Source organism: Pan troglodytes, chromosome 6 (genome assembly GCF_028858775.2).
Source record: "Pan troglodytes isolate AG18354 chromosome 6, NHGRI_mPanTro3-v2.0_pri, whole genome shotgun sequence".
In the NCBI taxonomy this organism is placed as follows: Eukaryota; Metazoa; Chordata; class Mammalia; order Primates; family Hominidae; genus Pan; species Pan troglodytes.
Window position 1 is genome coordinate 126,650,574 of NC_072404.2, and position 25,752 is coordinate 126,676,325.

At 37.2% G+C, this 25,752-nt stretch overlaps 1 protein-coding gene across 10 annotated transcripts in view; it reads right to left on the minus strand.

Annotated features, from left to right (window-relative positions):
• Window positions 1-25,752, minus strand: part of IMMP2L (inner mitochondrial membrane peptidase subunit 2) — a 1,183,069-nt gene that overhangs the window by 886,157 nt on the left and 271,160 nt on the right. For 2 of the 10 annotated variants that reach the window (XR_010158935.1, XR_002944724.3), the window contains one exon: window positions 15,738-15,963. The exons of the other annotated variants lie outside the window; for them this stretch is intronic. The gene's annotated coding sequence lies outside the window, so the exon portion shown is untranslated. The remainder of the gene's footprint in view (window positions 1-15,737; window positions 15,964-25,752) is intronic. 10 annotated transcript variants of the gene reach the window in all.

Below are 25,752 nucleotides of genomic sequence, written 5' to 3' on the forward strand. Positions count from 1 at the left end.
GCTCCAAGAATGGAGCTTACAGGCCTGGAAGTTGCTCTGGGTCAATCAGTGAGTGAGTGGTGAGTGAACCTGAAGGCCTAGGACTTTACTGCACTACTGTTGACTTTATAAACACTGTACATTTAGGCTACACAAAATTTATTTTAAATTTTTTCTTCAATAATAAATTAGGCTGGGCATGGTGGCTCATGCCTGTAATCCCAAAACTTTGGGAAGCCAAGGCAAGAGGATCACTCGAGGCCAGGAATTTTAGACCAGCCTGGGCAACATAGCTTAAGTTTAATTTTAATTAAAAAATTTATTAAAATTAGCCGAGAGTGGTGGCACATGCCTGTAGTCCTAGCTACTCAGGATGCTGAGGCAGGGGATCTCTTGAGGCCAGGAGTTCAAGGATGCAGTGGGCTATAATGACACCACTACACTGCAGCCTGGGAGGCAAAGTGACCCTGTCCCTAAAAAATAATTTTAAAACAATAATAATAATAATAAATTAAGCTTAACTTACCACATATTTTTATAACTTTTATAATCTTAAATTTTTTGACTTTTGTAATAACACAGCTTAAAACAAGCACATTATATAGCTTTAGAGAAATACTTTTCTTTAAACCTTTATAAGTCATTTTCTATTTTAAAAAAATATTTTCTTTTTTAAAAAATGTTTTAAATATTTTCCTTAAAAACTAAGACACAAACACACAAATTAGCCTAGGCCTGCACAGGGTCAGGATCATCAATATCACTGTCTTCTACCTCCACATCTTGTCCCACTGGAAGGTCTTCAGGGGCAAAAACATGCATGGAGCTGTCATCTCCTATCATAACAAAGCCTTCTTCTGGAATACCTACTGAAGGACCTGCCTAAGGCTGTTTTACTATTAACTTTTGTTGTTGTTTAAGTAGAAGAACTACACTCTAAAATGATTAAAACTATAGCATAGTAAATACATAAGCCAGTAACAGTTATTTGTTATCATGATCAAAGATTACGTAATGTACAAAATTGTATGGGCTAGACTTTTATACAACTGGCAGCACAGTAGGTTTGTTTACACCAGCATCGCCACAAACACACGAGTAGTGCATTGTGCTACAATGCTATGACAGCTATGACTTCACTAGGCAATAGGAATATTTCAGCTCCATTTTAATCTTACGGGACCACCATCATACATGCAGCTCATTGTTAACTGAAACATCATTATGTGGCTTATGACTGTATGTAAACTGTAATTTGAATTCTACAAAAGTGGGATTAAGCTACATTGTCCCCTTGGCCAGTTCACTACAGAGCAGAATATGGTACAAGGTAATTCATTTTTAGACCTAATCAAGAGAGATGATGTTAACTAAAACAACAAAGTAGATTCAAAATTTTGGGATGGCACCTATAAGGTAATGTGAAGGTCTCTACCTATAAAGATATTTTCATGACAATATTCTTATACACTTCAGAATTCTATTTTGCAAAACAATTTAATCATAATGGGTTGTGGTACTTCAGAAAATATGTAAGAATAAGTCATTTTCATGTGAAATATGAGGAAGAAACTTTCTCTAAAGGAGTATACAATTGAAACAGGTATTAAAAATTACAAACATAAAATTATACTATAAATATGTGACAATAGAGAATTTTTTATTGTCCTATCAAGTTTCCCATTTGTGAATTTAATAAAAACAGACCAGCTTAAATTAAATCAGTAGATAAATGATAATTTTAAAATGGTAATTCTTACTATTCTTGATTACAGCGTAAATACATGAGGATAAAAAAACATGATGTTTGAAATGATGGATATTTGGAATCAGGAATGAAAATTCCAGGAAGCCAAGCACTATGAATCTCAGTAAAAAAGATGCCCTTCTCTAGGTAACACGTAACTCTCAGTATAATGTAACAAGTTCATAGGTCAAGAAACTTCCATTAACTTCTTTAAATTCATCTATTTAATAACATGACAAGCATTTAATTATGGCTAATTTCTCCACAGCCTTTAAGTATAGGATAAAGATGAACAAGTCTCCTGAAAGTTCTCTCATCATAGTTTAGCTCTCTGAGGTAACTGAACCTCATAATATTCCCCGTATATTCACCAACACCTCCCCACAACATGATTTCCCGCCCTGACCAGATCCCACTGAAATACTGACTTAGTTGTTGTTCTTTGTGTATAGTACAAATGAAATTGGTGAAAACTAATTAAGGAATTATTCTTCTTTGTCTTGTATGACCAAGTCAGAAATATTTTTTAAAAAGCTATTACCAATCTAAATTCCCTTTACTCTCTGATTCAGGGCTTCATTCATTCAGCACATTGTGAAGATCTACTATGAACTAAATTACCAATGTCTTGAACAGAACTCAGGAAGGCTGGTGTCTAGTGAATAAGACATATACTTTCTAGAATAAGTATAACATAACATGTAAATGATACAGCAGACAGAGGTACTGGTTTCTACAGGAGAATTCTTAATCCAGACTAAAGAAAATAAAGTGAAACATCAGGAAATCGTTTTAGGCTAAATCATCAAGGAGCTAGTTATTCAGATGATTCAGATAGGCCATTTCAGGCATAAAAATTCAGAAACAAAATGCATTAAGACCTTCGGGGGAAAGACAAATATGTATAAGTGAGAAAGGGACTGCATTGAGGTCAGAAAGGTAAGCAACGACTTGGGTGTCATGCTAAGAAATATGATTTTACCCTGAAGGTTATGGGGACAGACTGAAGAATATAAAGCTGGAGAGAGAGATATGACCAGATTTGGCTTTTAAAAAGATCATGTTGGAAACAATATACCAGTAGTCTGTTAGGAGATGACAGTGGAAATTTAAGTGAGAAATGGTGAGGTCCTCAGCCAAGGTAGTGGTAGTAGGGATGCAAAAACAAGAATTCAATCAATAAATACACAGTAGAACCTACTATGGCTGGGTATCATTCAAGGCACTAAGAATAAAACAGTAAACAAAAATCTCATCCCACAGGAACTTATATTCTAATGGCACAAACAATCTATAAACAAGATAAATAAATAAAATAATAGTATTTCAGATAGGGATAAGTATAAAAGAGAAAAATGCTGGAAAGAGGAAGAGGATGTATCAGGGAGTGGGATTGAAATCTTATACAGAGTAGCCAGGGAGGGTTAGTAACGGCCTGAATGCTAGTAAAGGCCTGAATGAAGTGAATGAGCCGGCTATGAGAAGATCTAAGTCCAGAGCATTTCCATAATAGAGAAGAGCAAGTACAGCAGCCCTGCAGCAGGGCTGTGCTTGTATGAGTGGGAGAAAAGAAATGGGAGTGGGGGTTGAAGAGAAGGCAGTTGACTATGTCTACACCCCTTGTCCTCTGGACTTCTAAGTAAATACACTAATAGTATTTATCCAAGAGGCAGAAACAATCTCTGAAATCCCCGTAGCAAGATGTCCCTAGCTAAATGATTCCCTATAGTAAACAGAACGCAAGATTTATGAGGTATATCTCCCTAGATAATATTTTCAACAGATAGAACTGTCTAGAGTATTAAATGGAGATGTTTCATAATTTAAATATTCCTGCTATGTGAAGTAATCCCATGAACATCATATGGAGACTTCATCTGCTCTGAGCCAGAGAATCCTGTCCAATGTGGAAAGGACCTTGGAAGCTGCCCTGGATATCCTGGACCTCTCTCTCATTTGTCTAAGCTGTTAGAATGCCTGTATCTTTGACATTAATTAATAGAGTTTGATACTGGGCAAGATCTCTAATGCATGTTTATCGGATTTGACAGTCTGATCCTGTATGTTTGCTCAGAGAGGAAGAGCCCAGTGTGGCTGCTATATTGTGAATGGGAGGAGAATCATAAAAGAAATGATTTCAGAGGGTTAACGAGTAGTCAGATAATATAGTCCCTTGTAAGACACTGTAAGGCCTTTGACTTCTGCTCTGAGAGAGGCGGGAAAATATTGAAGGGTTTGGAGTAGATAAGTGACATGGTAATTGTTACTGGTATCTTCAACAAATACTATAAGGTGCCAAGGACAGAAATAAGGAGACTAGTTAGGAAGCTGTAATAAGTAGGTTAAAGATGTTGGTGGCTGGGAGAGGTAAAGTTAGTGAGAAGTACCTGTATTCTGCATATATTTTGAAGAAAGAACCAAAAGGATTTCCCAACAGATTGGATATAAAATATGAAAACAACAAAAGAAAGAGGACTCAAGGATAACCTCAAGTTTTATGCCCTGAGCATGTGCAAGGATAAAACAGCTGTTTGTTGAAATGAGGAGAACCATGGGAAACAGCTTAAATAGGAATGAGGAGGAGTTCTTCTTTGGATATACTGGGTTTCAAATCTAAGTAAATATCTAAATGCAGATGAGAAGGGGACCATTGGATATATGAGTCTGGATATATAGGAAAGAAGTCTGGGATAGACAGATAAATTTGGGAGTCATCAGCATATCAATGGTATTTTTAAACCACAAGCCTGGATGAAATCACTAGAGAGTCACTGGTACTAGGGAAGAGGTCCATGAACTGATACCTAGGGTGCTCTAATTATTAGAGATCAGTAAAAGGAAGAGGAGTAAGCAAAGATGACTGAGTAGCGACTAGGGAAATTAGTGAAACACTAGGAGCACATGGCTTTACTGGAAGCCAGGGGAAGAAAGCATTTCAAGGAAGAAAGAATGATCATCTGTGCCTTTTTAACAGTAAAGAAAAACGAGGATTAAAATTTGTCCATTGGATTTTGCAACATGCAGGTTGCTGGTGACCTTAATAAGAGATATTTAAAAGGCAAAACACATCCCCATTTTAGATATCTAAAAATAATTCCTAAGGTTCTGGCTAGGATAAATGGGTAGGTGATAGGCTGCAGATGGACTTAGTGAGTACAGTTATAATACTCCATACTCAGCTTCAAAGTATGAGGAAAAACACCCAATTACATTTCTAACTAATGAAGTGTTAACACTTAAAATGAAATTTAAACGCATTAACACAGAAAATCAGGGAAAAAAGTCTCACATCATACAGTTTACTATTTTTAACTTGTCTCTTCTTAAAATGAGATCATGAACATCACCTGACAAGGGCACGGGCCCATTTACAAACAAAATTTTCTTGGATTAAAGGGCCTCCTCTGTTTAAGAGGAGAGATCCAGATTTAGGTCTATAAGCTTGCCCAACAGTGTCAAATCCTCTGGGTACAGAAGATATTTCCAAATCAGACATTTCTGCTGGAAACAGCAGATGGGAATTTTGTTTTATTTTATACATACCCTTTTGGCAAATATATCTCTGAAAAACTTGCCCTGCAGAAACTAATTGTCTAAGCAAGATTTTTTTTTTTTTAGGTTTTCACCCAACAGGAATCAAATCTGTGAATAGAGAATTTAAGGCTGGATACCAGCACTATTTTTGACTTGATTACAAAGCAGAAACAGAGAAGACCAGGCACTGACTGGCTAGTTGCAGGGAAGATTAGACGGTGAGATTGGCATCCAGGGAAAATGCATGGCCAACTGGGAGGCTGCCCCACTACCTTAATGCCAGGGATACTAGATATGGAAACAGCCATCCATTTCCAGACTCTGTTGAAGAAGCAGTTTTCTCATATTGGTAAATGTGGCTCAGGGTGGATAAAGGGCTAAATCTCCCAGAAGTGAAGTTTTGGTACCCACAGTTGTACAGCATGATATGCTGTAGGGCAGGAACCAATGGGAAAGGACGCTGATATACTGAATTCCCCCTATTAAATTCCAATCCTTTGTTACCTTCATCTTTTACCTGCATCTTTGTTACCTGCATCTTGCAAATAAGCAAGAGTTAACTGTCTAAAGCAAGCAAGCAAGCAAGCTTGTTTACAGATCATTGAAAACAATTATCAACTTGATGAGCTTCAAAGAGCTGTGGGATAATTTAGTACTAATCTAAAGAGATAGACAACATTTCTAAAATGTTGCTTATTTTAGCAGAAAACAGTTTAAGGCAGATTCCTTCCCACATGGTTCAGCTGACAGCCAGCTGCCCACATAAATTCACGTGAGTACATTCTCTCCAACTGTCTCTGAACATAGAATAGGCTATATTACTAAAAGCCTTTTTCTGTTGGAAATGTATTCTATTAAACACTTTTTCTCCTAAGCCTCAGCTGCACTTTCATGAGCAGTATATTGAACCCAAATCAAAATCTCTACTTTGTGTTGAGATCTCTGATTCTCAATGGAATCTGATAAATATCAATTTGATTTAACAAACCATTTTGGAGCAGTGATAATTTGTCAGGAGCTGTACTAATGAAAATATGCTTTAGAGACCAATTCTTATCATCAAGGATTGAAGGATGGGGTGAGCAAGGACAAAGGAATCAGAAAAAAATTTCATGGAAGGGACATTATTTGAGATGGACTGTGAAACATGGCTAGGGTTTCAAAGGGTAGAAGAACATTCCTAAAAGAAAACACAATGTGCAAAGACCCAGAAGGGCAGAAGCACTGAGTCTGCACAGGCCCAAGAAAGGCCTGCTTAGAAATTGCTCAAGATTTCAGAGTAGCAGAGTGAGATGATCCAGGTTTGATTTTTTGAAAATTAGACTAGGGGCAGGATAATGAAAGCTCTAAAAATAAGAGAAAGAAAGAGAAAGAAAACAAGCATTTGTGGTCAAGAAAAGAAGGGGTTTCTGTTTTTATTCAGGGAAATTTAAAGGAAAATAGATTTTTGTAGGCATTACAGGATTAAAGTCTACATGACTGGGTTAATGACTGATTACCCAAGTCAGTGAGGCCTTCCCTGACCAATCTATCCTGAAATCACAGCAGCCTGCTCTCACACATACCCCCCCTGCCTCTTTTAGAGTTGATTTTTGAAATAGCGCTTACCACAACCTAACATACTTTAAACATGTTTAAACATATATGAAAGCATATTTTACTTACTTAGTTTATTGTCTGTCTTCCTTGAATATAATGTAATATTTATGAGAACAGTGACTGCTGTATCTCTACAAACATAAGTAATAACTAATTCACTAAATGCATAAATACATGAATGAATATAAAAATGACTGAAATCTAACACTGTCATTAAAAGAAACCAGGGAGCCAGGCACGGTGGCTCACAGCTGTAATCCCAGCACTTTGAGAGGCTGAGGTGGGTGGATCACTTGAGGTCAGGAGTTGAAGACCAGCCTGGCCAACATGGTGAAACCCTGTCCCTATTAAAAATACAGTAATTAGCCAGGCATGGTGGCATATGCCTGTAATCCCAGCTACTGGGGTGGCTGAGACAGGAGAATCGCTTGAACCCAGGAGACAGAGGTTGCAGCGAGCCAAGATCGCACTATTGCACTCCAGCCTTGGCAACAGAGCAAGACTATGTCTCCAAAAAAAAGGGGGGGGGGATCTAGGTTCTATCTCCAGCTCTGTCACTAAGAACATCAGTTTAGGCAAGTTACTTTTCTTCCATAAAGTGCATTTCCCCCATCTATAAAATTGAGGCCTAATTGAACTTACATACACCCACTGTAAAATTAGACTAAGTCCCCAGTTAAATAGCTAAGACTACGGCATTTTCCTGCCAGACATGTGAAATTGCCACATTTTTGTCATGCCACTGCCCTCTTATACACATAGTTAAAATCACTTAGCCAGAAAGAACTTATGATGCAATAGACATGCTTCCATTTAAAGGAATGTTTACAAACAGCAGCTCTCCTATTTCTTGAATCAAGCTCAGCATGAGCAAGGTCACAGCCTCATTCAGATGAAGAAAGCAAAGTCAAGGCCCAGGTGTCTTTGATCAATTTCTCTACCCTAGCTTTCCGATGATCCAGAAAGTTTCTTTCCCCAAAGGCCGCCCTTAACTGATTCAATACTATGTTTTCTGGATGATTTTGATCATAAGTTTGGTCTGAGGATCACAACTACAAATTCAATTCTTCCATATGTCCAAAATTCCCTTTAGTGCTAACGTGCTATATTTCCATAAATTTTTATAGAAACTTACCAAGCTGTGGGGTTGATAATCTTTCTTTCTTCTTAATACAAATGCATCATCAGAATACACATGGTCTCAAACATACCTTTTTTGAGGCATTAAAAAAACATAGTGAGTTAGGGGAATTTTAGGTAATTTGGGTAATAAAAAACAATTGTAAAGTCCTTTGAAAATGTAAAATTACTAAGATTTATTCAATGTCATTATTTAAACATACCCTAATTTGTTATTATTTAACATTTGTTTCCCAGTTGGTCAGTTATGGCTGATGAGCTGCAGGGTGATGGGAACTTCATGCCATCTGTTTCATTGCTAAGAGCGCTGGTCTCCCCAGGTCACTTACTGTGATTATAAACATGGCCTCAAAGGAAACAGTGACTCCATGCCCTAAGAGGCCAGAAGCTCAGATTTTCTTCTCCCAATTCTCTCACCGATTTACTGGGTAACTTCTAAGGAGGACATTCTTAACCTTGAATTATCTTTTGACCCAATCTTTAATAGACTTAATAGGGGTAATATTTTTTTTTCTTTTTTGAGCTTTCAGATTATATTAACTTTTTTTCTATATACTATTCTCCAGGGGTAATATTACTTCTCATCCATAAAGGTGTTTGCTGGATTAATTAAAATATTATTCCAGGATAGACCATAAATTGAAATGTGGAACAATGATCATTCCTTCATGTCTATGAGTTCATGAGTCATTGTATAAAAATAGTGTCGGTTCATTCTCTGTATCATTACAGAGTATCTTTTTCAAAGAAGAAGTAGTAAATTCTGGCCCATTCATGCCTGTATGCTATCTATTTAAGTATGGTAATTCAAGACATTTTTTAATTGGCACTAATTATAAATAATAACCCCAGCTTTACAAAACAAACAGAGGAAGCAGTCACTGATACATTTACTTTAGAGTTAGACAAAAGTCTCTGTCCCCAATTTTCTCACTCATCAACACAGCACCACCATGATGTTTTAAATTCTACCATTAGAGATTTATTTCTCTATGTGTTATATATTATTCCCCCCAAGACATTCTCTTTTAAAAAGCTGATATTCCTAAAAGGAGTAGGATATTAGGATGCAACCAATCAATAACATTGTGTGAAGTCTCACAGGATGGAAGGAACTCAAGAGTATTAGATGTTTTGTGGATAGCAGAGATAGAAAAGGGAGGCAGGAGTTGTCTTAAGACAAACTTCACCTAGCTCATGGTTTTGCCCAGGAACAGGCTTCAGCCATGTGGTGGCAGCAATAGGAAAACAATGCCAAAGAGGTAAACTTGCAGGGTTTCAAAAATTTTGTTTTTGTCGTTTATCTAATAATAATAATAATAAAAGGAGCCAGAAGCGAAAACTACATTCCCAGGGTAGAGATATGAGTTAAACTTCACATTTCTCTCTTTTTTTTTTTTTTTTTTGAGACCGAGTCTTGCTCTGTTGCCCAGACTGGAATGCAGTGGCATGAACGGGGCTCACTAAAGCCTCAACCTCCTGTGCTCAAACAATCCTCCTCCCACCAGCCTTTCCAATAGCTGGGACCACAGGCGAGCACCACCATGCCTGGCTAATTTTAATTTTTCTATTTTATGTAGAAATGCAACCTCACCCTGTTGCCCTGGCTGGTCTAAAACCCCTGGGCTCAAGCAATCCTCCTATCTCAGCCTTCCAATACCTGGGATTACAGGTATGAGCCACTGCACCTGGCCAAACTTCAGATTTCTATACAAACTATTATCTTTTCTGGTCCTTGGTAAATTGGAGGCATCTGCAAATATTGTCCATTTTTTATTACTTCTAAAGTAGGTGGAGCAAGGTCCAGTTACTGCATAGGGCACAAAAGTAAGGACAATACAGGGAGAGAGGGCTCAGGCTCTGCCTATGCTACTTCTGCCTACAACTGCCAGTGTCTGAGATCCATACCTAGTCATGAGTTGACAGGGCACCGGCAGGGCAGAGTTTGTGGCGATAATAAGAGGCTCCACTGTAAAATTTTTTATCAAAAGCAGCATCTGCTCATTTAAGAAACACTTTGATGTGATTCATTTCCTTGTCCCAACAAATACCAGTCTTTTTCATATTATTATATTGTCTCATCATGCTAAGACACTATATAAATAAGCATTAATAAATGCAATCCATAAAGACATTATTCATATGGAAAGACTGAACAAATGATAGAATTTTTAAGCCAAATCAAGTATATATCATCTTGAAAAACATGCAAGTATGCAAATAAATGTAAAATAAAGTGGCAAGTACAAAAATTATATGTGTTTGCTATATACTATGGACTCTCCAGAAACAGTGCCACTTTTTTCATCTTATAATTAAAAAATAAAAAGACATATTCACTGAAAAGTATTATTAAACACACTATGAATACAGTATTTTCTTCTGTATGTATATGATGTTAAATGCAAGTTTTAATTAATGGTAGTATGTATTACAGTTTTTTTAAAAAAAAATGTTCACATCATGAAAGAAGATGTAACAAATTATGAAATTATGTTATCAAAATATGGAATTATGTGTTTAAATCCAGTTAAGCCCCAGTATCCTATCTAAAAGAAGACCTATCAAATGCAAACTCACCACACAGAAATGCTATCCTAAAGTATATCATCAAAATGCACTCAGAAATTTTCCTGGAGTTGCACCATTTTTGGCTACCTATACCTGCTCTAAGGAGAAGCTCTTATCATGTTCTGATTTGAGAATACCTCTTTCAATATTGGCTAACTCTTCTTGCCTTTCAAGATTCAGGGCAGGCATCACTCTTTGGTACTGCATGTTATTATATTAACCTATACAAACCCTATTCCTATTGTACCATCTTTGTGTGTGTGCATGCATGTGTGTCTGTGTGTGTGTGTGTGTGTGTGTGTGTGTGTATGTGTATCCTCCCCACTGATTTGAAAATCACCGATTTTCTTTTCCTAGTGCCTACAATGTAGCTGCCCTAATTAAATGGGGGAAGAGAAAGCTGGCTTGCCTTTTATTTAAAAAAATAAAAAAAACTATTTCATTCAAAGAAAATGTGTCAAGTGAATGTACTGCAGCACAGATTCCATTACTTGAAAGTTATCATTACCTGTCTCCCATTATGATAAACTTCAGTAGTGCCTTAAAGAAACCTTTTCAACTGATCTGCTTTTCATTTTTTAATAATGTTCAGTATTATTCTTGAACATAGTGACAGAATGCAATCCTAGGACTGAAGAGTCTAAATGTATTCTATTTGTCATGAGTATTGTATTTAGTGACTTGAATTCTTTTTTATGCAGATGTAGTCCATCAGTTATCTTATATATTTATCAGAGTTCACTATAAAGAAAAAAATTTCTTTAAAAATATGATGCAGAAGAGAAGAAACTTTATGCTATTATGTGAGCAAATTAGCTGTCAAAACCAACTTTAAAAGGCTTACCAAATAGCATCCTACCCTTTGGAAAGTAGTTGCCAAGGTAAAGAGTTTAATCAAAGTAATTTCTACATGATGCCTATATTTCAATAATTTATGAACGGTACGTTTGAACTGAAAAGACCTCCATCTAATAAAAACACAAGTATTTATTTGTTTTTATTTTCTTACTCATAGAATTTTTTCTTTATTCCTCTAGGAATATATAACAATTGGATTTTGTTTATGCCTACTAACATGGCATCTCTAAAATGAGCACTTATCTTACATGAACAATTTTTCAAAATCTTAGTGTAAAGTACAGTCTCAGGACCACATAACTCCCGCTAAGACTATTATATACTCCATTAACATACTGATATGGTTTGGCTGTGTCCCCACCCAAATCTCATCTTGAACTGTAGTTCCCATAATCACCACATGCCATGGGAGGGACCCAATGGGAGGTAATTTAATCACAGGGGCAGTTACCCTCATGCTGTTCTTATGATAGTGAGTGAGTTCTCATGAGATCTAATGGTTTTATAAGGGGCTTTTCCCCCTTTTGCTTGGCACTTCTCCTTCCTGTTGCCATATGAGGAAGGACGTGTTTGCTTCCCTTTCCATCATGATTGTAAGTTTCCTGAGGCCTCCCCAGCCATGCTGAACGGTGAATCAATTAAACCTCTTCCTTTATAATTTACCCAGTCTTGGGCAGTCCTTTATAGTACTGTGAGAATGGACTAATATACACACCCAATGGAAGAATGGACAAAAGCTGAATAACATAAAATTCATCACAAATTAAGACTGCTTTTGGAGTAAAATAATGTAAATTACACTTATGCCCTCATGCTATATTTCACTGCTTTGGCCAGTGGTTCTCAAGCTTCAGTGTACATCAGAACCACAGGGAAGGCTTATTAACACAGATTGTTGGGCCTCACATTCAGAGTTTCTGATATAGAGTAGGTCAAGGTTGGGGCCTAAGTAAGTCCATGTCTAAATTCCAAACATCCAAGTGATGCTGATGTTGCTGGTCACGGGACCACATTTTGACAATCAGTGGCCCAGGTAACTACATCCACACAGATGCCTGCCATGACTCCAAATCCACCTCTCAGGATCAGGCTTATCTATCCAATTGACCATCTGGATATCTTGGAGAGTCCCTAAGTACAAATGCCCTACATTACCCAAAACCTATCTCAGAAAAAAATGACACCACCATGAAGCAAGTTGCTCAAGTTGTTCAAGCTTAGAAGTCATTCTTAACTACTTTCTCTCTCTGGTCACATTCTATTCCTACACATGTTTCCAACCTGTCTACTTCATCTCTATTACCACACTAATCTAAACCAGAGTCATCTCATGCTTGGACCACAGCAACAGCCTCCTAATCAGATAAATACAAACACTCCATTTCTACTTTTGCCCCACCCGATCTGTTTTCTGTAATGCAGACAGAATAACTGCTATAAAACATTAACATGATGACATTAAAATTCTCCAATGACTTCTTATATCTTGTAGACAAAGTCTAAAATCCTTAATGTGGCTTCCCATAACCTCCAAGATAAAGCCCTTACTATATCTCTTCAGGATTATCTTGTGTAAACTCTCCCACCTAACTATGCTGGCCTTCAACCACTTCTCATTTTATCCTCCCTTAGGGCTTTTGCTCATGCTAATGTCTATAAACAGTCTCCACCTTGCTTTTTTAGCAAACTCCTCATTTCTTGGATCTCAGCTTAAATGGCATGTCTAATACAAACCTTTCCTGATTCCCCAAAATAAATAAATCACTACTATATTCTAAAAAGGCACTGTACACTGCTACTTTAGTATGATTAAACACACTGAAAATTATTTGGTCATACTACAACTATTTACCTCACTAGCTAAGCTCCACAAGGAACCATTCTGTCTTGTTCAACATTTTAATCTCAAGGCCTGTACAGTGCTTCACACATAGTAAGTGTCCCAAACTAGGCACTGATTGGCTGATACATAGACTATTATAAAAATTTTTATGTGTTAATAGAGAAGAGGAGCAAACAAAAGTAGAAAAGGGCTGACCAAGTTCACAGAAATGTCCAGCCATGGGCTTATTCCCACAGGACATCCCCAACCTTTTCAATTGGGCTCACCTAGCCCTTTTCTTTGGGCCCACACACCTCAGACTCTAGGACCAAAATTGGCAATTGGTAGAAAGATAGAGATTTCAAAGTCAGCTTTTCGTTTACCCAGTAAGATCACCTCAGATTATAATACAGAAGTACATAGCAAGAGTACAGAAATTAGCTAACTGATCTAGATGTTGGAGGAGGTGACAATGGAGTCTTGATAGAGTATAAAGAACATTACAAATGGAAGAAACACCTAGATCAAAGTCCAGAAATTAAAAATAGCTCAGCATCATGGTGTGGTGGCTCCTGCCTGTAATCCCAGCACTTTGGAAGGTGGAGGCGGGCAAACCACTTGAGGTCAGGAGTTCAAGATCAGCCTGGCCAACATGGTGAAACCCCATCTCTACTAAAATACAAAAATTCGCTGGGCGTGGTGGCGGGCACCTGTAATCCCAGCTACTTGGGAGGCTGAGGCAGGGGAATCGCTTGTACCCAGGAGGCGGAGGTTGCAGTGAGCCGAGATCATGCCAATGCATTCCAGCCTGGGCAACAGAATAAGACTCCATCTCAAAAAATATATATATACATACCTCAGCAATGCCGAAACATTACTGGAACACTGAGGTATAAAGCCCAAAGCAGTGGAAATTTTGGGCTGCACGAGAAAGACAGGGATCAGATCATGGGTAGCCTTATTTGACATAATAAAGAGGTTACCATGAGCTCATAGCCTAACAGGAAAAATATGGAAAAACTAGACATCATACATAATAATAAACTCTAAAATAAAGGAAGTGGCCGGATATAGAACAACAGTTATCTTGCCATGGGTATGGGGTCATCATGAACGAAGCATATAAACTTCTACCTTGAGGATGCAGGGAGGTGCACGTGAAATATTGTGGGATTCAGAGATAGGGGACATTCATTCCACCTGATGAAGGAACACTTCCCGAGGGAGCAAGGTCTGAAGGGGTCTTAAGTTCTGGATATACAGAGGTTACGGTTAGGAACATTCAAGGCTCAAGGAAAATCATAGCCAAAACCACAAATATTACATGGAATATTTCTGGAATTAATAATTATGTTTGGCTGGAGCATAGTGGCATAAAGGGAAGGAATGAAAAGGATATAAATAAAAGTAGGTTTGATCTTAATACTGAGAGGATGCAAATACCAAAGTCATCAGTTTGATTTATAACAAACTCCATTTTTTATTAAGAACTATATATACTTCCTAAATTTTTTGGAAACTAATAACTTGCCTACAGTTTCTTCAGTCAACATATAATTTTGAAAGTCTTTCATGGGAAGAAAATGTGCTTCCCTAACCTATTCTTTATTTACTCTGCCAATGACACCCAAAATTATTACTTCCATCTGGGTTTTAATTACACCTGTTTTTCCCAGGGGGAAAAAATCAATGTAAATCCAAATAAAATATAGTAGATAGTTCTAAAATGTAATTAGTGATAATAATCAAGCAATTCCTGCAGGAAAAATTTACAAGTCTCTGATCTGGTAGGATCACCTTTTCAAAATGGGAAGTCATCATTACATAATATGAAACATTAAAACTTCCATTAAAAGGAAGGCTAAAATGAGTCTTAAATAAGATGCACTCATATTAAGAATCTTTTTACAGTAACTGAAGAGAATCTTAATTATTTTACTTTACTTGAGCCTCTCTAAAAACCTTATTGCCAGTAATTTGGGCTGACGAATGTAGTCAATACAGAAGAGCCTCAATTTTAACACTTCTCCCTCAAAGCCTGTCCCTCTTGTGGTTTTCTGATAGGCTATTGTTAGATTCATTTACAGTAAAATAATTACCAGCTCCCTAAGCAAGACACATAGCAGGTTATCTATTGTCCCTTAGAGGACTGTTGGACTGTTCTTAACAAGCATACTAAATTACAATAGCAGCTTTATTGCAATTAACAAACAGACATGAATCACCAATCCAGTTATATCTCAAAAGAGAGAAGGGTTTTCTGAAGTATACTGCTGTGGTTGTTTTCTGAACAACTGTTTTGTAATCCTAAATTCAAAGACCCGTATTTAAGCAAACAGGCACATGTCCCAGGAGCAGGCAACACAGATAGAATAGTTTTTCTTGTTATTCCCAACAGAAAGAGTAATAGTATAATGATTTAGAGAATTAACAGAGTGCAGACATGAAAAGATACCAGCATTCCCCATCAGTACGTAAAGCACTCACGCTTGATCATTTACAGCTCTGTCTGCTTGACATCTTCCAGTCTCTGATCCCAAAGCAGTAGCACCAAGGCGCAACTCTGCTTCTTCATTTACATTGACATTCTAATCTCGAGATGTGTCAGAATTAAAGTTGGCAAGTTTCCAGACTATTTGAATTCTTTCATGTTGAGAAAAATGCAATTGCACTGTGCATATTCACAGGAATCCCATGGAGGCTCCCAGAGGATCTGCTCACAGAGACAAGGAATACAGGTCAGTGCCTGTAAGTCAATAAGATCACATTGCCCACTCATAAGAGGTGGAGGGACGCTAATGAGATAAGAGACTTGGCCCAAATGCTTCTCTACAAATAACAGTAAAGCACTCTCACACAAACATTTCTACCAACAAACTCAAATATTTCCGAGGAGAATTAGCTTGTTAAAAAGAAAGTTTATGTTCTGAATTGAATTCCTAATGGTTTTGAACCAGAATTACTGTTCCCCCAACTAGCATTTCTATACTTGGGCTACTTCCTACAAGTAATTCACACTCCAAAAACAGTTGTGGGGGACTGGTGAAGGAAAGACAGTAATTATACTGAAAATGTAATAATACAAAATTCACTTTTAACAAATCAGATACAACTTATTCAGTGTGGGAGGTGTGCATGAGTTATTCACAAGGTAACACAATTAAGTTTTAACATACAATTTTATAGGGATTGCACTGAATCGGTAGATTTAATGATAATGATTCTTCCAATCTGTGAGAATGGAATGTTTTTCCGTTTGTTTGTGTTACCTACGATTTCTTTCATCAGTGTTTTGTAGTTCTACTTACAGAGATCTTTCACTTCCTTAATTAAATATATTCCTAGGCATTTTTAAATAGCTATTGTAAACGGGATTGTCTTCTTGACTTGGTCCTCAGCTAGATTGTTATTGGTATAAAGAAATGCTACTGATTCCTGTATATTAATTTTGTATCCTGAAACTTTACTGAATCCATTGATCAATTATAAGAGTTGTTCAGTGGAGTCTGCCGGGTTTTCTAGGTATAAGATCATATCATCAGCAAACAGGGATAATTTGACTTCCTCATTTCCAATTTAGATGCCTCTTATTTCTCAATACTTTCAACTTTTCCCCATTAAGTATGATGTCAGCTGTGGGTTTGTCTTATATTTTCTTTATTATGTTGAGATATGTCCTTCTAAGGCCTAGTCTTTTGAGGATATTTATCATGAAGGGGTGCTGAATTTTACTGAAGGAAATTTTTGCATCTATTGAGATGATCATATGGTTTTTGTCCTTAATTCTGTGTATGTAATGTATCAGATTTACCAATTTACATATATCGAAGCATCCTTGCATCCTTGAGATAAATCCCACATGATCATGGTATATTAATCTCTTTGATGTGCTGTTGTGTTCTATTTGCTAGTATTTTGTTGAGGATTTTGTGTCTATGGTCATCAGAGATTTTGGTCTGCAGTTTTCTTTTATTGTTGTCTCCTTATCTGGCTTTGGGATGAGGTTGATGCTGGCCTCATAGAGTAAGTTAGGAAGAATTCCCTCCCCTTCAATTTTCTGGAATAGTTCCAAGAGGATTGGTATTAGTTCTTCTTTATTATTTGGTAGAATTCAGCTGTGATCCCACCTGATCCTGGGCTTTTACCAATGTCATTTTTCACAGAATTAGAAAAAAAAAACCCTAATATTCATGTGGAACCAAAAAAAAAAAAAGCCAAAGTAATCCTAAGGGGAAAAAAAGCTGGCTGCATCACACTACCTGACTTCAAATTATATTACAAGGCTATAGCAACCAACAGAGTATGGGACTGATATTAAAATAGATACCAAGATGAATGCAACAGAATAGAGAACCCAGAAATGAAGCCACATACCTACAACCAGCTGATTTTCAACAAAGTCAACAAAAATATACACTGGGGAAATGCCACCTTATTTAATAAATGGTGCTGGAAAAAATGAATAGCCATATGCAGAAGAATGACTGGACCCATACCTCCTTTCACCATCCACAAAAATTAAGATGGATTAAACACCTAAATGTAAGATCTGAAACTATGAAAATCCTAGAAGAAAACTTGGGAAAAACTCTTCCGGACTTTGGCCTAGGCAAACACCTTATGACCAAGTCCTCAAAAGCAAAAGCGACAAAACTAAAAATAGACAAATAGGATTTAATTAAACTAAAAAGCTTCTGCACAACAAAAGGAACAATCAACAGAGTAAACAGACAGTCTATAGAATGGGAAAAAATATTTGCATTTGACAAAGGGCTAATATCCAGAACCTACAACGAACTCAAACAACTCTACAAGATAAAAAAAAAAAATTAAAAAGTGAGCAAAGGAATGAACATTTTCCAAAAGACGTACAAGCAGCCAACAAACACACACAAAAAAATGCTCAATATCACTAATCATCAGAGAAATGCAAATTAAACCCACAATGAGATACCATTTTACACCAGTCAGAATGACTATTAAAAAGTCTAAAAACACTGTAATTCTGGCTATTCAGGTGGCTGAGGCACAAGAGTTGTTTGAACCCAAGAGGCGGAGGTTGCAGTGAGCCGAGATTACTCCACCACACTCCAGCCTGAGACAGACAGGGACCTTGTCTCATTAAAAAAAAAAAAAAAAAAAAAAAGTCTGAAAACAACAGATGTTAGCAAAGATGCAGCAGAAAAGGGAATGCTCGTAGGAATTTCAGTACAACCTTTATGGAAAACAGAATGGAGATTACTCAAAGAACTAAAAATAGAACTACTATTCCATCCAGCAATCCCACTACTGGGTATCTACCCAAAGAGAAAGAAATCATTATATAAAAATGGTAACTGTAATTTGTGTGTTTATTGCAGCACTATTCACAATAGCAAAGCTATGGAATCCACCTAAGTGCCCATCAGCAGAAGACTGGATAAAGAAAATGTAGTATATGTAACACTACATTATACTATTCAGCCATAAAGAAGAATAAAATCATGTCTTTTGCAGAAACATGGGTGGAACTGAAGGCCATTATCCTTAGTGAAATAACTTAGAAAGTCAAATACCACATGCTCTCACTTATAAGTGGGAGTTAAACAATGGGTACATATGGACCGTGGAGTAAAAGACACTGAAGACTATGAAAGGTGAGAGGATGGGAGAGGGGTGAGGGCTAAAAAGCCACCTGTTGAGTACAATACTCAATATTTGGGTGATGGGTACACTGAAAGCCCAGACTTCACCACTACACAACACATACATGTAAAAAACTTGCACTTGTATCCCCAAATATACAAACAAATAATTTCTTTGAAAAGTTTTAACATATACCTTTACAGTGCTTCTCAACAATTTCTGCCCTATGGTATATACAGAAAATTATACTCTTTATATGAGACATGAGTAAACATGGTTTGTATGTGCAGCTGGAGTGAACTAGCCTGGGGGCTCCAGCCACTCTCAAACGCTTCATCTCTTCTCCACTCCCAACAATTGTTTTTGTAAAATGACACACTTTTATTGCCAAAAAAACACAGTCAGATCAGATAGTTTTAAAAATGAATGTCACCATTTAGAGATAACCATTGTCAATGCTTCACTAAAACATCATTCCAGTTTCTCTCTACACATATACATAGACACATCAGTTGCACACCCCAGTTGTGAAACTCAGTAATAAGGCATGATTTACACATATTTGTATTAACGCTCCAACTGAAGACTTTTTCATCTTTAAGCCCTGAAAGTGAGAAAGGAAAACCTAATAAAGTATGATCTTTTGTTAATAATGTTTTATCATTTTCCAGCTCACATATATTGTTCTTGCTCTACCTTCCCCACATACACAAGTAATCTAGTTTTCTGTGATCAAAACTATTTCCTTGAAATCTGCACCCAACTTGTACCCAGAAATTAGATTTAAAACTCTACCTCTAATCCAACTTTTAAGATATCTTGTTCTTAACAGAATTAGAAATATTCATTTTAATGGTTTCTAACTCATCAGTTCTATGAGAATGAAATATTTTTCCCAATACTTAAGACATGAAACATGAAAAAAAGAATTTCAACCACCCAAATAATCCATAAAAATCAATTAACCTAAGTAGTCTATTGAGAGCAGGTCCTCTGTGCAGTTTTGATAATCACAGACATTCAAAAACATTATTGTATTTGATTTTACTTTTTATCTCCCAATAACAAATCTTATACAGCAGAGGCTATTTTATGGAAGTGATAAGGTTTACGCCAGATTTTCAAAATCGGGTAAAATGTATAAAACAGAAGAATAAAAGCAAAGTTGGAACTAATGTGGTCTTAGCCTGATACAAAAAGCTCACTGTAATGGGTTGAATAGTGAACCCCCAAAATGATATGCCGAAGTGCCAACTTCCAGAAACTGTAAATATGAACTTATTTGGAAAAAGGTTTTTTGTAATTAACTTAGGATCTTGAGATAAGAGTACTGTGAATTAAGATGGGCCCTAATCCAAAGACAAGTCCGTTGAAGAGAAGGAGAAACAAACAGAAAGAGAGAGAAGGCCATGTGAAGACTGAGGCAGCAACTAAAAAGCTATTTCTACTAGCCAAAGGATGCCATCTTGAGATCCTAAGTGAATTACGAAAACCCTTTTTCTAAATATTATTGTCTCAATTTTACAGTTTTTTCATCTATGAAACTAAGGCAAGATTTCTCTGACTTGATATCACATAGGAAGGGACAAAGCAAAGATCTGAACTCAGGAAGTTGGGTGCAAAAACATGTGCTTTTAATTACTATATTATAACCTCTTTTGCTTGAAGAACAAAGTGGACCTTGGGGTGTAAAGGAAAATAAACAGACATATAAAGAGGCCAGGTTACAGAGACTTCAAAATACGAAGGATTTTGTCCATGATGCAGCATATAGAGAACAAACATTTCGGGCTTTTAATGCATTGCCCAGTTCATTGCATTGACTCCATCTCCAACCTCTATCTTGACCTATCCAGTTTTCTCCATCTTTAATGCTGACTAACCCACTAGTGTCAACCTTCTTAGTAGTCTCCTACTTCTACTCTTGCCTATTCAAACTATTATCCACAAATAAGCCAGGATTTATCTATCTTTTAAAAACAAGTCAACTCACTCCTCTTAACACCATCAATGACTTCACAGGACTCTTGAAACAAAATAAAACTCCTTGCCATACTCTAGCAAGGCCCTAAATGATCTGGCTTTCCCTTCGACATCATCTCATTATTCTCATCCATCATTATGTTTTAGCTGTCACAGCCTCCTTTCTGTTTTACAAGCATGCCAAGCTCTTCCCTATTCCCGGGGCGTCACATTTGTTGTTCCCTCTGCATGAAGTCCTTTTTTCCCAGTTCCTGCATGGCTCATTCACATCCTTCAGGTCTCAGCTCACATAACATCTCCTCAGATGTCTTCACTCTTCACCTACCTAAGGTGGTCTCTTAAGTTATCCCAAGATTGTATTTATGACTACCAAAGCCCTTATCACAGTGTGAGAATATCCTTTATATACTTGTTTACTGCCTATCACAACACAGAACAGAAGGCCCAAGGAGGCAGAAACTTTGTCCAGCTTGTTCACCACAGAACCACTGTACCTAAAACAGTGGTTGGTACACATCAAACATTTAGAAAACATTAGTGGCAAGCAAAAAAAGGAAATGTCATGATGAACTGGTCTTCCGAGAAACTTGGTCTAGGAAGTAACATACAGGATGACTTCCCAAAAGCACAGACTAAAGAAACAGACAAATTAGGTGCCTCTTACTAAAAACTTAGTAATAAGTGTTTAAAGACTTGGATAAGAACTGATTGAGTAAGAACAACAAAGAAAGGAGTGAAATTGGCTGGGTGCGGTGGCTCAGGCCTGTAATCCCAGGACTTTGGGAGGCCGAGGCAGGCAGATCACGAGGTCAGGAGATCAAGACCATCCTGTCTAACACGGTGAAACCCTGTCTCTACTAAAAATACAAAAAAATTAGCCAGGCGTGGTGGCAGGCGCCTGTAGTCCCAGCTACTTGGGAGGCTGAGGTAGGAGAATGGCGTGAACCCGGGAGGCAGAGCTTGCTGTGAGTGGAGATCACGCCACTGCACTCCAGCCTGGGCAACAGAGCGAGACTCTGAGAAAAGAAAGAAAGAAGGAAAGGGAAAGAGAAAGAGAGAAAGAGAGAAAGAGAGAAAGAGAGAAAGAGAGAAAGAGAGAAAGAAAGAAAGAAAGAAAGAAAGAAAGAAAGAAAGAAAGAAAGAAAGGAGAGAGAGAGAAAGAGAGAAAGAGAGAGAGAGAAAGAGAGAGAGAAAGAGAGAGAAAGAGAAAGAGATAAAGAGAGAAAGAAAGGGAAGGAAAGAAAGAAGGAAGGAAGGAAGGACAGACAGACAGAAAGAAAGGACTGAAATTTAGAAACTTGCAGAAGATAAAGGCAATAAAATTTAGTAACCCCTTAAATACATAGGATACAGAGACTAGAAAATGTGGCAAGTCAAGAAACTGTCACAAACCTCACAGCTTAGGTTACATGGAAGACTTCCATAGCATTTGAAGTCTATACTTTATATACTTCATAATTTAACCTTTATTTTATCCAACAGGACCAAACACTAAGTACCCAACAGAGACACTTGGGAGGCATAGTAAACTTCACAGAGGTGCCATCACCCAAGCTGACCCAAAAAATAACCAGTTATTTTTGTCAAAACTAAGAAGACATTAAATTATTACATCCATGTTTATCAGAAAATGTACAAACATTCTGTACACCAGCATTATATAAATGGGGGTACTCTGTTATAAGTCAAGGATAGGAAATGACATCAAGTGGCACCAAAAACAAACAAATTTGATTTCACACAGTGAAGAGACAGATCAGTCAGAGCAGTAAACAGCTCTTCTCTAAAGGTGACAGGGTACTGGAAAGAGACCACAGGAATGGTAGGACAACTAAGGTTGTTTTTATAGAAATCATGAAATGTTGTTAAGCTATAGCAATAAATATATCATAATTGTTGCTAAGTTATTTAGTATTATTTTCTTTTTTTAAAATACATTCAAGTGTACCATGAAAAATTTCAGCATTCAAAGCTGTGTCCAAAAGAGAAAATAATTGAGAATTGCTGACCTTCAATATTTTAAGCATTGTGCTAGGTAGCGGACAAATAAACATTAATAAAACATAGCCTCATAAAGCTTATAAGACTAATTGGCTATGATGGAAAACAAGCACACACATAAAAAATTATATAAAGAAGCGTGACAGATCAACTTCTGGCATGACAGTATGAGGATCTCCACTGTTCTGGTCTCCCGTGAAACTGGTTAAACAAATTTTTTAAGGCAAATGATCTTCAGAGCAGACAGCAAATGAAGAAATATCTGTTCTTACAAAAATGGAAATTCGGTAAGAAAGGGAAGAGTCTATGGTATTTGAACCAAGACTGCTCCCTTACTCCCCATTCCCAGTTCAGAAATAAAGAGGGAACTTTTGTAATGATAAAAGAGCCAATCAATCAGGGAGTTATAGAAATGATAAACATATATGCAGCCAATAATGATGCACTTAAATATTTGAAATAAAAACTGACAGAAATGAAGGGAGAAACAGATGATTCAACAATAATAGTTGGAAATTTAAATAACTCTTTTTTTGATTTTTTTTTTCTTTTTAAGACAGGGTCTCTCTGTCACCTAGGCTAGAGATCAGTGGTACAATCTCAGCTCACTGAAGCCTCAACCTCCCAGGCTCAGGCAATCCTCCCACCTCAACCTCCCAAGTAGCTGGGACCACAGGCGTGAGCCACAATGCTAAGCTAATTTTTGTGTGTTTTATAGAGACTGGGTTTCACCATGTTGGCCAGGCTGGTCTCAAATTCTTGGGCTAATATGATTCACCCCCTCGGCCTCCCTAAGTGCTGGGATTATAGGCATGAGACACCATGGCCTGGCCAATAACTCACTTTCAACATCGCATAGAACCACTAACTAGACAGAAGATCAACAAGGAAACAGGAGACTTGAACAATACTATAAATAACTAATCTAACAGACATCAATAGAATACTCCATCCACAACAACTGAATATACATTATTTTCAAGCACATGTGGAACACTGCTCCAGGACAGATCATATTCTAGGCCATAAAAAAACCTCAATTAATTAAAAGGATAAAAATAATATATGTTCTCTGATCACAATAGAATAAAATTAGACATCAAAACAGGAAAAATGTGGAAAAATCATAAATAGGTAGAAATTAACCTACTCCTATGTAACCAATGGGTCAAAGAAGAAATCAAAAGGGGAATCAGAAGAAAAACAATTACAGAACATTGTGGTAAATGCAAGAATGGGAGCTACCAAGGAGCTAAAAGTGCATATAGAGTTGACACTAATTCTACCTAGGAAAATGCAAGAAAGAAGAAAACTACAGAACAGAGGAAGTAACATTTAGGCAGGTCTTGAAAGATGAATATGAATTTATGTGGCAAAGACAGGGAGAAAGAAAATGAAAAACATGGAAGCAGCTTCCCAAAGCAGGGAGGTGTTGAAGTGAATGATAAAATCTGAAATGATGAGCAGTTAGGAGTGGCTAGCATGTAGGGTATGTGATAGGAGAATGGCAGTCGAGGAAGACGAGCCGGAAAAAGAGGTTAGGGCCAGATTGTTAATAAACAAGAACACTACTCCAAGGGGCCTGGGCTTTACTTTGGGTAACAAGACATCATTAAAGTTGTAAAAAGAGACATGATCAGCTTTGCATTTCATATCATATTCTATGTCACAGTACTCATGTATATTACCATTTTCTCCTCAGTATATATAACAAAAGTTTTTCAAGACAGGTAAAATACCCTGTAGTTCTCATGGCTCTGCCACAGTTACAGGCTCAATGCTGGGAACACTGCAGCCATCTAAAAAAACAGTTACTTTTTCACTGCACTAATAGTACAAAACTTCTAGATATATTTTGCTCATAAACTGAAGAACTGTTCTTTTGTTTGCAAATTCAGTTAGCCTTGCTGACTATTCAATATAACTGAAAAAATTATAACTTGTGTTTCCATAGCCTTTAATGTCACTGAAAGAAGCCTTAACATCCTCTTCTCCTTCATTACTACATTACTACAGCCACCCATTGTGGCAGTTAGACAAACGAAGCCAGCATTTGGAGAGAGGGAGTAGGACTGAGAAATTGGCCAAGAAAAAAAAAATGTATTTAGTTCATGGAAAGGAAACTTGAAGGGAAATCCATGATTCTTAGAAGTGGAAGAGTTTAGGGAGGAATGTTTGGGAAAACCGTAGTGCTGACAATGACTTTGCTTAAGGGTAGCAAGAGTGAAGAGGAAAGACAGGTCAGTAGAGTTCAGAATGACTATAAGCCCGGGGCTTTAAAAATTTCACAAATAAGAAAGGTTGCAAGCACTGAGAGCAAAAAGAAAACTGGATGAAGTGTTGCCATAGAGGAAAGAAATCCAGAGTGAAATCTCTAGCTCAGCTATGACAATGTACTCTGTGAGCAATGAAAGTTCAAGGGGTTTTTGGAATACTACAAAACTATCCATCTTTATGGTGGACAAAAAGTTGCAAATACAGGAAAACACACTCACTCTACCAGGCATTGGAGAAAGTAGAACAAAATGCAGATCTGGCCACCTAGGTGCTCAAATCTAATGAAAAGGGAGAAATGCAAATTAATATGTGCCATCAGTGAAACAAGGACTGATGAGGCTGTTTGTCTACAGCCATGAGCCACAGGGTGGAGTGACTGTGCTGAGGGTAAGGAAGAGCTTCTCAGATGAATGAGAGGATCATGGAGAATGGAAAGGAGTTTGCACCGACAGCATCACATAATAAAGGCCTTGCAAAGAGAGGATATAGCTTACTCTATGACATGAAACAGTGTGGCATATGAGGAGGAAATGAAGGAACACAAGGCAGGAAAGGCCATCAGGATGCAATTACAGAGGGCTTTTAGTACAATGTAACAGCCTAACAAACGACCTCA